The sequence below is a fragment of the Hydra vulgaris genome, chromosome 01 (assembly GCF_038396675.1).
Source record: "Hydra vulgaris chromosome 01, alternate assembly HydraT2T_AEP".
Lineage (NCBI taxonomy): Eukaryota > Metazoa > Cnidaria > Hydrozoa > Anthoathecata > Hydridae > Hydra > Hydra vulgaris.
The window spans coordinates 55397363-55413582 of record NC_088920.1 but is presented as its reverse complement, the minus strand read 5'-3'; the positions used below and the strand labels follow the sequence as shown (position 1 = coordinate 55413582).

Below are 16220 nucleotides of genomic sequence, written 5' to 3'. Positions count from 1 at the left end.
TCCTCGGTAGTATAGTGGTAAGTATCCCCGCCTGTCACGCGGGAGACCGGGGTTCGATTCCCCGCCGGGGAGGATACATTTTTTAGTATTTACTGTTTTTGTGCGCTTCTATAATATAATATCATATATACGTTGGTTTTCACAAACTTATTGCGCATTTTCACAAGTAATACTGTTGTGAAAACAGACGTAAACGACGTAGGACTTTCGTAGGTGAGAAGAACTTTTAGGCTATTACCATATTCCAGAGCCGACGACACGGGGGGTGGGTAGGTGCCCTCCCCCTCCCCACACACACTTTTTTTCTAAAGGACGTTTGTTTGTTTTTAAAGATATTGAGGACTTTTTTTTAAAATTGACCATTGTGCCCCTCCACTTTGAAACCCGTGTTGTCGACCCTGCATTCTTATAAAGAAGTAAGTTGAAGTTTTTTGGTATTTTTATCAACAATCATGATTTTAAATAAGGCTTATCTTAGCATTTCTAGTTTTGTTACGACTATTAAATAATTCGGCTGTTCGACTAATATATTTTCTAGAGTCGACTAAAATCGACTAATATATTTTTAAAATCGACTAAGTCGATTTCAAAAATGTATTAGTCGATTTTAAGTGTTTTAGTCGATTTTAATTAATCATTCCCATACTTAAAGTAAATCAAAGATTTACTCGAAGTTGGGGAATAATTTATTTTTTTGAAATAAATAGTAATAGAAATAATAAAATAACTTTTATTTGCTTTCTATTTTTTAATATAATATCATTTAAATAATAATGGAGCAAAAACAATCTGAGAGAAGGACTGCTCCGACAACTGGAAAATCTATTCCCAGACCCCATAATTTAGAGACCGTTTTAAATACTTACTATATATCTAAAAGTCATTTCAATCATATTTACAATGCGATTGTATAGATGACATGTAGATTTTGGAGCTTCACAATTTAGATTTGCTCCAGGGTCTCGAGACAGCTTGGTGCGGCCCTAAATGAAAAAGTTTATAACAATCATAAGCATAGAGTAAACAAAAGGAAAAAGAAAAATGAAATACATAATCGAAAGTGTAATCAAGTATAAATAATGCTAACAACTAACTTTAAATTATATAAAACTTTAAGAGAGTAAACAAAAAACTAGGCAGGGGCGGATCCAGCATTTTTTGGTCTTCGAAATATATAACTTCCAGACATGGAGCAAACTTCAAACATTTATATGTTTATACTTATGTCAAATAAGGATGCTTTGCAAATAATTGCGATGATTGGAGCCTGGAAACAAAAAAGCCCCAAAATTTTCCCCTCCCCTGCCCCAAATGTGAGAGCAACAAGTTGATAAAAATATTTTTTTACAATTTTAACTAAACTTATATTCATCGACAAATTTTAAGTTTTATAGTAAAGTATTTTAGCGCTCAAAAATTATGACTATATAAAATTTGCAACCCCCTCATATTGAGGGGGGCTTATTTTTTATATGGTCATAATTTTTGAACGCTAAAATATTTTACTTTGAAATTTAAAATTTATCGAAGAATATAAATCTAGTTGAAAATAGTAAAAATAAATTTTTATCAACTTGTTGCTCTCACGTTTGGAGCAGGGGAGGCGAAAAATTTGGGGTTTTTTTGATCTCAGGCTCCAATCATCGAAATTTTTTTGTAAAGCATCCTTATTTGACATAAGTATAAACATATAAATGTTTGGAATTTGCTCCATGTCTGAAAGTTAGCTATCTCAAAGACCAAAAAATGCTGGATCCGCCCCTGCTAGGTAATAGTTATAATAGTACATAGGGGATAAGACGCCTGTGGATGGCGTAGAGCCTATGATGGCATACCTGTCATATTTCTATAAAAATTGGTTTTGGTGAAAAACTGATTAGACCTACATGACTGTACTGACTTTACATTAGTTTTAGTGAAAATACATCCCTTGTGCACAATCACATCCTTGTGCACAAAATACATCCCTTGTGCACAAATATTGTTTTTATAATCAACAAAAATCGATTTTGGGATGTGCTGTTGTAGTTATATTCCCTTCATATTTTAAGATTGTGATTTTATTATTAACTGTGCAGAAAGGGAATTTTCATGCATTTTATATCTGAGTTTTTTTTTTTTTATTTTTTTTTTTTTAGGTAACCAAAGAAGTCCTAACGGTCTTGTGACAGAGCACCGCGGAAGTGCATTTAACCAGGAAGTTCACACCTCCTTCCGTACCGTGACGCAAAAATATTTCCAGAGCTCGTTTCGAACCTGCAACTCCTGCTTATAAAGCAAGCGCTCTAACCACTGCGCCACAGCCACACCAAATGACTTCTTCCCATGATGGCATACTCACGAGTTAGGTGTGTTGCAATATTGAAAAGTTGGGAAAACCTTTTTTTTTATAAGAAAAACTAATTTTTAAGTAAAGTATAAAGAAAGCAAATCCTCCGAAAGTTTTTTTTTGGTCCAAAAAATACATAAAACGCAAAATATTCTATGCGCATGCGCGAAACATCACAATGCTGCCGCGTAGCATGAAATGGTAAATTAGGATAATTCCAAATAACCTCTGACTTTTCAGAGGGAAGACTCTAAAGTTAAATGAAATCATCAAGTTACCCTTGATCCTAACCAGTTCTATCCTCCCCTATGCCATCGTAGGAGAAGTGGTTGCCTATGATGGCATACTTGAGATTTTTAAAAAAAGTATAAATAACTTATAAAAAAAATAAAACTGATGAAAACTCCGAGGGTTATTATTGTTCTACATGTAACAAGGAATGTATCCATATCAAAACTTTTTTTATTAATCTTTAGGATACTGAATAATAAAGCTTCAAAGTTAAGTATGGCATCTTTTTTTTTGCAGCGTAATGACTTCATGAACAGACGTGTTTTGCAGCGTAAAATTTAAACGAAAAAACTACTTAGTATTTTTAAGTTTTTAGTATTAAGCTTGGTTTCCAATAGTTGTAGAAATGTCGTACAACAGTTGTACAACAATAATGCTTTATAATGGAAACATTTTCTTGCGTAAGTTGCACAACTTAACGTCGGTTGTACAACAAAATTTATGTTGTAAAACAAAGGTTGCGGAAATAGAATCAAACCAATCTCGGCAACAATTGTTGTACAACAAAAACGCACAACTGTTGCACAACATTTCTACAACAATTGGAAACCAAGCTTTAAATTTAAACATTTATCATTATCCGCATCAAAAGTTTTCATTCAAAAAGTAAGTTATCAATATATATTATAATATATATTTATCTATTAATAATAATCTATTACAATGGATAAGAAAAATAATAGTGATTTTAAGAAAAATAACGACTCTAATATCGAAACAGATGAATTAGTTATATCAATAAATATGGTTCGTAAAATCTTTCAAGAAAATGTTTATAAAACAACAAAATGACATTTTAAAAATTATATCTGGAAACCTAAAGTTAACAAATGACAGAATTGACATATTATTAAAAGAAGCAAATAATTCAAAAGAAAAATGCGATTTGTTAGAAAAGGAAAATGGAAAGTTAAAAGCCGAATTTAAAATATTATGTGAACGAATGAAAATCTTGGAAAATGTAAATAAAGATATAGAAGAAAGTTTAACGGTCACACAGGACATTCAAGAAAAAAAAGTAACGGAGCTGGAAAAAAAAATTAATAATAAAAATAGCCTTAGTGGAGGTGAAAATATAAAGTTAAGGCAATTGGAGGACAGGCTTAGGAGAAACAATCTGCGAATTGATGGACTTACCGAAAACGAAAACGAAAATTGGGACGACACTGAAAAAAAAGTAATAAGTTTATTTGAAAACAATCTTTCTCTAAGTAATATAAATCTAGAAAGAGCTCATAGAACTGGTAAAAAGGATGGTAACAAATCAAGGACAATAGTCGTTAAATTACTTCATTATAAGGACAAAGTTAAAGCGTTGCATGCTGCTAATAAGCTTAACGGTTCCGGAATGTACATCAATGAAGATTTCTCCTTCGAAACAAATGAAATAAGAAAAAAATTAGTGGACGAAATGAAGTTACACTGAAAGAATGGTAAATATTCAATTATTATTTATGACAAACTTATTGTTAAAGAATTTAAAAATAAGCAACCCAGCTATAAAAAACTATATTCTATATTTTAATATTACTCTTATTTAAAATGGCTGACGATCCTCCTTTAAAAAACTTTGAACTTAATTCATTACTAACTAAAAAATCAATACTTTTAAAAAAACATTCTGATCCGGATATTAATTTTTTTAACAACGATTTAATAAAAAATATTAACCCATTATATTATAACGTAAATTCAAAAAATATAATTGAAGGAATGGAGAACGACTCGTTCTCTATTCTTCATGTTAATATTAGAAGTCTGCAAAAAAATTTTGATTCATTAAAACAATTTTTGTATAAAATTAATATGAATTTTCAAATTATTTGTCTCAGCGAGACATGGTGTGATGATAAAAATATCGAGAACAATTATAATTTCCATTTACTAAATTATAAAGTGATTCACCAAATTAGGACCTCAGGCAAGGTAGGCGGGGGTTTGTGTATTTTTATTAAAAACTCACTATTGTACAAAGTTAAGTCAGATTTAAGTTCAACCACTAATGATTATGAGTCATTGTGCATTGAACTCGTTAATAAAGCCTCCAAAAATATAATAATCCATGCTTTATACAGACCACCTTCAGGTTCTATTAAAGTGTTTGAAGACCACATTAGAAACGTCATTAAAAATAATTATATTTAAAAAAAAACTGTTTATATGGTTGGTGACCTGAACCTCAATATTTTGGATTATGATTCAAATAAAAACATTAAACAATTTTTTAACGTCATTTTTGAAAATAGCTACATTCCTGTCATCAACAAACCTACTCGCATAACCAACAAAAGTGAAACTTCGATAGATCAAATTATCACCAATGACTTCATAAATATAAAGATAAAAACAGGAATATTTAAAACAGATATTTCTGATCATTTTCCCATATTCATCGTTGTTCAAAAATATAATAAAAGTGACTGCCAAAAAAATAAAAAAATAAAAACAAGAATAATAAACGACTCTTCAGTGAACCATTTTCATGACCTTTTATCAAGTGTTAAATGGGATGACTTGTTATTGAATCTAAACGCTGATAAAGCCTACGATATATTTATATCAGAATATTATAAATATTATAACAAAGCATTTCCTGAAATTACAAAATTAGTTAAATCAAAAACGTTATCAAATCCTTGGATAACTAAGGGTATCCTTAAATCTTCTAAAATAAAACAAAGATTATATAATAAATTTCTTAAAAAAAAAACCCTACGTAATGAAAGCAATTATAAAAACTACAAACGACTCTTTGAGTTAATTATAAAAAGATAAAAAAAAAAACTACTATTCAGATCAACTAAAAAAGCATTCAAATGATCCTCAAGGTACTTGGCGCATAACTAACGAAGTTATTGGTAAAAATAATCCAGAGAGAAATAATTTTCCGAAAATTCTTAAATTCAAAGACAACTATGTTATAGAAAAAGAATTAGTGGCTGAAGCACTTAGGGGAGAGTGGGGTAATGGCGAACGCGGGGTAACTCCGAACATGGTCAAAACAGCATTGTAAAAAAATAAATTCGACAATTTTTTTTTACCTGCTGAGAAGGGATCCTATGCTCAGTTCCAGACGTGCAGTAGTGTAATGAAGCTGCGGATGTTGTTCACTATAATTTGATTTTAAATTTTTCTGATAATTTTATGCAACTTTTTTCTTGAGTAACACTCTGTTGTAGCTTCTATGGAAATAAAGTCACTCCTTTTTTTTGTTTTTGTTGCATAATATAGTTTTTAGACTTAGTTATTACAATTAGCTTTTTATTCGCTATTACACAACAGTGCTTGTGATTGCCCCCCAATGTGTTCGGAATTACCCCACGTAGGCAGGGTAATTCCGAACACCAATGGTTTTATTTCTGGCATAAATTTTTATTTTATAATAAGATTTTTAAAAATTCCTTTTGAGGGTTTGTGACTGAGTAGTTAAACTAATTGATAAGCAATAAATATGATCAATTTTGTATAACTGGTGTCTTTAATTTGCATTCCCGCTTAGGTGTTCGCCAATACCCCACTCTCCCCTAATAAATTTTTTATTAATATTGGTCCGTCTTTAGCATCAAAAATTGAATCCTCTAAGATCAACTTTGATGCATACTTAGTCTCTAATAAAACTAATATTATAGGCCGATCTCTGTTCTTACAAGTATTTCAAAAGTTCTTGAAAGAATTATGTATAATAGACTCTATTCTTTCTTAATCCAAAATAATATTTTGTACAATAAACAATTTGGTTTTAAATCTGGTCATTCTACTGATCACGCAATCTTACATCTTGCCCACGATATATTTAAAGGTTTCAATGAAAAAAAATATACTTTAGGTGTTTTCATAGATCTAAGTAAAGCCTTTGATACTGTCGATCATTTAATTCTTTTGTCCAAACTCGAGTTCTATGGCAACAAAAATTCTAACTTGGCTTGGTTTAAAAGTTACTTGTCTAATAGGAAGCAATATATTTCTTACGATGGTGGTAAAACGGATAATATGATTATTACATGCGGTGTTCCCCAGGGATCAGTTCTAGGGCCCCTTTTGTTTCTAATTTATGTCAATGACTTATATAAGTTTTCTAATATTTTAAACACAACTTTATTCGCCGATGATACGAATTTGTTTTATTCTTATGAAGACAATAATATTTTATTTTTTACAGTTAACAAAGAACTTGATAACCTAACCCAATGGTTTAAAGCCAATAAATTATCTTTAAACATTACTAAAACTAAATACACATTATTCCATCGTGTTCATAAAAAAGAAAATATTCCACTTAAACTTCCAAATCTTTTTATTGATAAAAATATAATAAAAAGGGAAATATCGTCAAAGTTTTTGGGCGTAATACTCGATGAAAATGTTACATGGAGAGAACATATAAGAGTTGTTGAGAATAAGGTTTCTAAAAATATTGGTATACTGTATAAAGCTAAACAGGTCTTAAACCAATCTTGTCTTAAATACATATACTTTTCATTTATACACTGTTACCTAAACTATGCTAACATTGCTTGGTGCAGCACCAATGTTACAAAGCTAAGTAAACTTCTATGTAAACAAAAACACGCCATTAGGATTATTACAAATGAAAATCGCTTCTCTCATTCAAAAATACTTTTTAGTAAACTTAATATTCTAAATGTTTATAATTTAAATCTCTATCATGTTCTTATATTTATGTTTAAACTTGATAAAAAAATGGCACCATATTTATTCAACTCTTTATTTAAAAAAATAAATCACATATACAGCACAAGATTTTCAAATAATAACTATACTCAATCCAAAACCTACTATTCTGCCACTAAATACTCAATCACAAACCGAGGACCTAAACTCTGGAATACACTTTTAAATAATGATCTTAAACCACTTTCTTCGCTTAATCAATATAAAACTAAACTTAAGCAAAATCTTTTGCTAAACGACAAAGAACTAAATTTCTTCTGAAGCATTTAAAATGAGAGTACTATTATTAATGATTTAGTATTAATAATTGTTTATTACTAAGATTGTCTATTCTAATACATAAATATGATAAATAATCTTGTCTCTAGTCTTGTTTCTGTTTTTTTTTTTTGTTTTTTTTTGTTTTGACTTTTTTTTTTTTTTTTTTGTTTGTTTGTTTTTTCTTCTTTATTGTTGGTCTTTTTAGTAAGTAAAGTAAACTTAAACGTTAATAAAAAAAAATAATTTATAGCATATGTAACTTTTACGGTTTTTATTAGCATTGTAATTTACGGTATATTTATTACGGGGCTTAGTGATAAGGCAACTATAGTCTTCTTTCTGCCCCTGTCATATATTGTTTTTTATTCATGAACATTGTTATTGTAAATACTATTAACGACGAAATATATAATTAAAAAAATCATAGGCGCCTTTCCCCTATTATTGTTATTAAATGAACAAACAAAAATTAAAGATTGAAATTTAAATAATTAAAGATTGAAAAAAATTAAAGATTGGAATAAAAAGATAAATTTAAGATTTTTACTCGACTAAATTGACTTTTAGTCGATTAGCAGGAAGTCTATAAAATCGACTATTCGATTTTTCAAAGTCGATTAAATCGACTATTCGATTTTTCAAAGTCGACTAATTTCAGCCTTTGACTAGTCGACTTTAAGCCAATTTAGTCGAATTCGATAACAACACGTGACATTAATTTTTTTAACTGTTGAAATACTAGATTGTTATATATCATTGGAAAGGTTTTCAATTCAGTATTTTAAAGCTGAAAAATTATAAAAATTAAACAATTCTTTAAAAATTTATGGCATTTTAAGTACCAAATTTTTAGCATTTGGATTTCTTACAGAAACTGTGATCAATTTTTAAGTTTTTCTTAACTTAAATGTCATAACTTTGCCAATCCTTATCAAAATACGTAAAACTTAATATCTTACCAAAAGTCTTAAGTATGATAACTTAAAAAACAAGCCAATATTAGATTCTTAGGAGTTTTTGTTGATGAGAATTTATCCTGGCTTCCTCAAATAAGATATATTCAATCTAAAACCACTAATATATTTGGTATGATGTATCGAGTTCGCTCATATATCAATAAACAAAGTCTTAAACTAATTTATTTTGGACTAATTCATTGCTTCATCAGTTATGCAAACATAACATGGGCGAGTACGCATCCATCAAAACATAAAAAAATTTATAGTCTACAAAAACATGCTAGCAGAATCATTTACTCTAAAAACAAGCGTGAACACGCCAAACCTATAATGAAAGATATAAAAATGATGGATGTTTTTGAAATAAATATCTATCAGAAAGTTCTGGCATATAGTAAAATTGCTATAAAAACGACTAAATTTAAAAAAGGCAGATAAGATTAAAAATAAACTTTATTCTAACAACTAACAATCACATTACAACATTAGATTTCGAAATAACCGCCTTTAGCTTTGAGACAAGCCCTAAATCTCTTAGGGAAATCATTGACTGCGGCGCGCAGGTATTCTGGAGAAAGATTATTCTATTCCTTCTGAAGTGCTCGGCGCAAAGAGTCCAAATTCATATGAGGGATAGAACATGCCTTGGTCTTTAAAACTGACCAAACGGAATAATCCAACGGGTTGAGATCTTGCGAGTAGGGAGGTCATTCTTGGGCGCTGATAAAATCTGGAAAATTGTTTTTGCACCACCCTTGAACGATTTTTGCCTTGTGAGCAGGAATCCTGAATCCTTTAAACGTTTCGAATTGTTATAGACAGTTCTTCGAGGAATTTTAAGTCTTTTTGCTATCTTTGCTCCAGTGCATCCACTAAAGAACAAGTGTTTTATAGAAACTCGATGGTCTATTGTGACTTTCATACTAAAAATAAAATAGATTTAAATTAAAAAAATGCCTGAATACGATTAAGAATTGACATAGGAATGAAATGGAAACAAAAATATTGACAAATAATACATTTTAAGTCTAATAAATTAATAAAAATGAGTGCCAGAACTTTCTGGTCACCGTGTAAGTAACTCATATAAACTGCCTCAAAACTTTAATAAATATGCTGAATATAGCATTGCATATCGAGGACATAATATATGAAATAGTTATCAAAAAGGATTCAAATGTATGACAAAGTCATTAAGTTCATTTAAGTTTCTAATAAAAAAGGAAACTTTTAAAATTTGAGAATCATTTGTGCTTAAAGGGATCACCAAGTAATTTTAATTAATTTAGTATTTATTTAACTTGATCTTTTTTTGATTTACTGATTAGCGCAGCAGTTTTATGCCCATTAGGGTTTTTAATTTAATATCTATATTCTATTTAAAATGTATAAAGGGACTCTATGAAAAGTTTGCGATGACGTATTGTCATTTTCATCTTCTTTGAGCCCCTGTCTGTTTAAGTCTTTATTTTATAAAGATCGTTGTAAAAAAGAAGTTTTTATTTTTATTGTGTATACAAAAACGGTGCTGGTTGACGAGATTTTACTGTCTTTTTTGTTTCTACGGAAATAAATGTAAAAAAATAAAAAAATAAAAAAAGAAAGTCCAAGGGCAATATGTATATACAAAAAGTGTACGAAGTGCGTAGAAGGGGCGTCGAAAAAACTCTCAAATATGTTAAAGTATTAGTATTGAAGTATTTTATTGAAAATTAAAATTTGTATTTATACTTTTAATATATTTTACAGGGAACCATCAAATATGATTTGGATACTTTAGGTTAATAGACTAGAAGCAAGGCTGTAGACAACTTTTATTGATGTTTTAGCTAAGCAATTTTGAAGCATTAAGAAAACTCCATATTTAAGTATGTTCATATATATGAGGAATGATGATGCTATGCAAAAAATTCCGGTGATTGGAGACTGGGAATAACAAAAACCCTAAAACGTTAGCCCAGTCCCAAATAGAAAGGCAATGAGTTAAGTTTGTTATTCTTTTTTAATCTTAAACTTAGTTTATATTCATCGACGAACTTCAAATTTGATTCAATAATCTCTTGTTGTTCGGCTTTTATGAATTTATAAAGTTTACACTCCCATCAAATTGAGGGGGCTGTAAACTTTATATAGTCATAAAAGCTGAACAACAGCAAGGTGGTAGTAAAAAAAATGGTTTTTAAAGGTGAGAGAATATATTAGAAAAATGATCCAGCATTTCTTTGATATATACTTGATGCCTAAACAACAAAGAATACATCAAAGAAATCCATGAAAATTAAAGTTCCATGTTGACACATGTTTCTAAAAAACTACACAGCAAAACAAATTCATCTCATGTAATTTTTTAACAACCTTGAAAAAGCGTGTCACAAAATTTGACAGAAAAAAAAACGATTAAATCATCACAAACACTAGTTCCGTAAAATCTGGATTTACGCGTATCTAATAAAGGTCAAGATCTATAGGTTGATTTAAGATGTGGTGAAGAGAATAAAGTTTTTGCTTCAGAACAAGAGTTCCGTAGTTCAAATCCTGCACTGGTCATATATACAACATTGGTAAGAAAGGAGGCATTTAAGGAGGATTTAACTTTCTAGTTAAATGCTATTAATAATTTAGCAATGCTCTGCGATTTTAAAGTAGTTGATATATATTTCGTCACCTTCATAATAAATTATTAACAAAATTTTTTTGAGTTAAGATGTGACGGGAGCAAGCAGAAGATAAAAGTCTTATCATCCAGCCCCGTTGCATCATTTACATATTAAACAAACAAAAAAATATCATATAAAAAAAATATTACAATCTCAGTAAAGTAATATTAATAATAAAGAATATTATAAATATTTAATTGGTAAACATTCAGCACTCCAAGCTTTCTAAGCAGTGGATTGGCACTGGTGTATTTACTAGCATTTAATATAAATCGGCTTGCTTGTTTTTGTTTTTTAAAATACACGATTATGTGCTTGCCCAGGCAATGTTTCAATAAATAATATAGCTATGAATAAATGAAAAGTAAATAGATTTTAAACAGTTTTAATCCAACATATATCTAGTTTTTATCCAAAATATATCTAGTTTTATACATAATTCCAATACTGTTTGAAATTTTATTTTCTATTAAATTAATATGCTCCTTCCAACTTATTTGCTCATCGATTAAAACGCCTAAGAGTTTTAAAGGCAACGTGTCAGATTTAGATTTAGAAAATAGAGTGTATTTGCTTTTGTAGGGTTCAGAGAGAGTTTGTTGGCTTTAAACCGTCCATTAAGGTTATCAAGTTTATGAATCAAAGTGTTAAGGATTGTCTTAATGTTAGAGTGGGTATAAAAAACTTGAGTGTCGTCAGCAAAAAGATTGAAGTTTAGTATACTAGATGATAAGTAAATATCTTTGATATAAATAATAAACAATAAAGGACCTAGAATAGATCCCTGTGGAACTCCGCTGGTAATGTTTTCTAATTTAGTGTAGGTTTTTTCATAAGAAACACATTGTTTGCGATTTTAAAGATAGGAACAAAACCAGTTAAAATTATTATTTTTGACTATAACTTTTAGGTTTGTAAAGAAGAATATCATGGTCTACAGTATCAAAGACTTTTGAGAGGTCAATAAGCACTGCAAAAGAATATTGGTTGTTTTCGAACCCATTTAATATTTTTTTAACTAATTTAATTACTGCATGTTCTGTCGAGTGCCCTTTTCTAAATCCGTACTGACTATTATTTAGAACTTTGTGAGTTGTAAGATAGTTGTAAAGCCTATTATGCATTATTCGCTTTAGAATTTTAGAAAAACATGGAGTATTGAAATTGAGGTCTATAATTAGATAACTTTAAGATATAACCATCTTTAAATATTGGAACCACTCTAACTAGTTTCAAGAGATCAGGAAAAACTCCATTCTTAAATGAAAGATTAAAAATAATAAGTAAAGGGTATTCAATAATATCAAAAGCTTCTTTAACAACCCTAGGGCTTATACCATCAAAACCTGCGCTATTGTTTGGTTCAGTCATATTTAAAGCTAACCGAAGTTCATCAGGCGATACCTCAAGCTCATTTATATATACCTCATACCTCAAGAGGGATTGTAACTTATGTTCGGAATGATCAAGTGATAAAAGTGAGTAAAGATAACTCCATTTCTAACTCCGATAGTGAGGTCTTTACAATAGAGATCATCAACTCCAAATTTAAAAATATTATAGTCTCTACCTGTTATAGGCCACCTGAAGGTAATATTAAAAAATGTTCTAATTATCTAGAAGAAATTTTTCTTAAAATCAATAAAGAGCAAAAAAAATTGTTCTGTATCGGGGACTTAAACATAGATTGTTTAAAATACAAAGAGTGTCCGATCACTAAATTATTTTTTGATAACATGTTTCAACATTGTATTTTACCAATTTTTAATAAACCCACACGGGTAACCTCGAATACTATTTCTGCTATAGATAACATACTAACAAACTCATTTCTAGATACCTCCTTAAAAGCAGGAATAATAAAAATTGATATAACAGATCATTTTCCAGTTTACTTTACAATAAAACATGATACAAAAATAAATAATAACTCGAAAAAAAAAATTTATAAAAGAAAAATAAATAAAAATTCTATTAAATGTTTTAAAGACGCACTATCGGCAGTAGATTGGGTTAAAGTGTATCAAGAATGTAACCTTGGGAACACAAACTCTGCATATAATACTTTCACAGATATTTTCTAAAACACTATAATAATCATTTTCCAATCAAAGAAAAAGAAATAAAAGTAAAACATTTGAGCTGTCCATGGATCACCAGCGGAATCAAAAAATCTTCAAAACTAAACAAAGACTATATGTTAAATATTTGAAAAACAGAAATGAAGAAAACCTATCTACTTATAAACAATATATAAATCTTTTCGAAAAAATCAGAAAACATTCTAAAAAAGTTTATTATTCTAAATTACTTCAAAAAACTAATGGAGATACCAAAAAAACATGGAACATGAAAGAAATAATCGGAAAAAAGTATATAAAAACAAACAGCTTACCAGATAGAAATATTATAAATGAAATAGAACACAACGATAAGAACTCTATTGCCGAACAATTCAACAATTTCTTTGCAAATATTGGCCCTAACATGGCGTCTAAAATTCAAACCGCAAATAACTCCTTTGAAAATTATTTTACTGATCTAAATAGCGAACTAACTTTCAACGGATTAAGCTATGAAGAACTCGAAAATGCAAAAAACTCTTTAAAAATCAACAAAGCACCAGGAATTGATGAAATTTGTAGCAATATTGTAATGAGTATCTTTCCGATAATAAAGAAACCCCTCTTCGAAATATTCAAATCTTCAATTACAACAGGAACCGTTCCAGAGAAATTGAAAATTGCAAAAATTGTACCAATATATAAAACTGGAGAACCATACTTACTAAACAATTATAGACCAATCTCAATTCTTCCTGTATTCTCAAAACTCCTCGAACGAATAATTTATAATAAATTATACCAATATATAACAAACAACAATATCTTAAATACAAAACAATTCGGCTTTCAAAAGCAACATGCAACCGAACATGCAATCGTAGATCTTGTAAATAGCATCAACTACTCATTTGTTAATAAAGAATTTGTTTTAGGAATCTTTATAGATTTATCGAAAGCATTCGATACTGTTGATCATGCTATCCTGCTAAAAAAATTGGAAAAATATGGCGTAAAAAATGTTGCATTACTCTGGTTTAAAAATTTTTTGCTAAACAGACAGCAATGTGTTAATACTGATGAAAATATCTGTTCAAAATTGCTTAAGATTAAATGTGGCGTTCCCCAAGGTTCCATTCTAGCTCCCTTATTGTTCTTAATATACATTAACGATCTTCCAAAAGTCTTAAACAAACTTGATGTAATAATGTTTGCAGATGATACTAATTTATTTTATTCATCTCAGTCTATTGAAGAACTCTTTGAAACAACGAATATCGAACTTGAAAAACTTAATATCTGGCTAAAATCTAATAAATTATCTTTAAACACAGAAAAAACCAATTACATTTTATTCCATCCCAACCAAAAAAGAAAAAAAATACCTAATATATTACCATTGCTAAAAATAGAAAACAAAAATATTGAAAGAACCTCAATAACAAAATTTCTAGGTTTACTAATTGACGAAAATATTTCATGGAAAGCACACATTGACTATTTAAATACAAAAATAACCAAAAACATTGGCGTGCTATACAAAGCTAGACCAATGTTATCCCAAGAAAATCTAAAACGTCTTTATTTCTCATTTATACAGACCTATTATACATATGGTAATATAGCATGGGCAAGTACCAATAAATCCAATTTGAAATCACTTTATCGACGTCAAAAACATGCCGTTAGAATTGTCTATAAAAAAGACAAATTCACTCATGCTGAACCTTTGTTAAAACTCCTTAATGCACTAAACGTCTATAGAATAAACATTTATCAAAACTTATTGTTTATGCTGAAATATAAACTCGGGCTTGTCCCATCACATTTCTCAAATGATTTCTTTAAAAGCAATAGAAATAGATATGACACTCGAGAAGTAGGAAACTTTAATATACCATTTAGAAAAACAAAACTATCGCGTTTCACAATTTCATATCGCGGTCCCTATCTCTATAATAAACTGATATCCAGAAATGCCATAATTACAAAATTAGATAACCTAAGTTGTTTGAAAATCTTACTAAAAAAATTCGTTTTAAATATAAACAATTATATGAACTTACACTAAACTAATACTGAAACTAGAGCCAAAATTAACGTTGAAACGAAAATCCCAAAAAACTTCAATAACAAATATTAATATAAAAAATATATAAATCAAAAATAATTTTATTTATGCCTAATCATATATTTATGTGTGCAAAATCTAGCATTTATCAATTATTTTTTATCTTACATTTTATTATATGTGAATCCAATATAAAATGAACTACCATTATATTTTGTGAAACTAGAAACATGTAAAAACGAAAATACAAAAAATATTACTAGTACAAGCGGTTTCTTGATGACAAGACCATCTGGTCTTCTGCAAGTTTCCCGCGTTCTTTTAATAATAATGATACCCTGCAGTTATATTCTTTGTATTCTATAAAGTTGTGAGATTTTATTTTTTCTCTTACCATCATATATTTTATAAAAATTGTAAATTTGTATCAGTTATATAGATAGAATCACAATATTGTAAAGATAAAAGAACAAAAAAAAAAAAAAAAAAAAAAAAAAATATTCCGGTAAAGCATCACCACGAGTTTTCATTTCTTTTCCGATCACTTCTTATATTATGTCCCAAGTTTTTTTTATTTTTTCCAATAATATTTCGTAATAAATATGAGACATAATTTTTTTTAACTTTTTTTTTTTCAAGTTTACAAACAGGTTTTTGTATATTTTATATTTTTTTTCGTTCTTATAAGTTTTTTTTTTTAAGCATTTTTCATAGAGCTTTTGTTTCTTCTTAGAAGATTTAATGAGTCCTTTCGTAATCCATGAACTTTGCAGACTTTTAAGTTTGGTTTTAATTTCCTTCATCGGAAACGCTTTGTCGTACGGATTAAAGAACTTATTGTAAAAAAATTCAAAAGCTTTATTTGTATCTTTGCAATTATGTAGTTGTTTCCAGTTT

At 28.9% G+C, this 16220-nt stretch overlaps 1 non-coding gene across 1 annotated transcript; it reads left to right on the top strand.

The window, feature by feature from the left end:
- Nucleotides 1-72, top strand: trnad-guc (transfer RNA aspartic acid (anticodon GUC)). The gene has a single exon. It is a non-coding gene; the product is annotated as a tRNA-Asp (tRNA).
- The last annotated feature ends 16148 nt before the right edge of the window (nt 73-16220 follow it).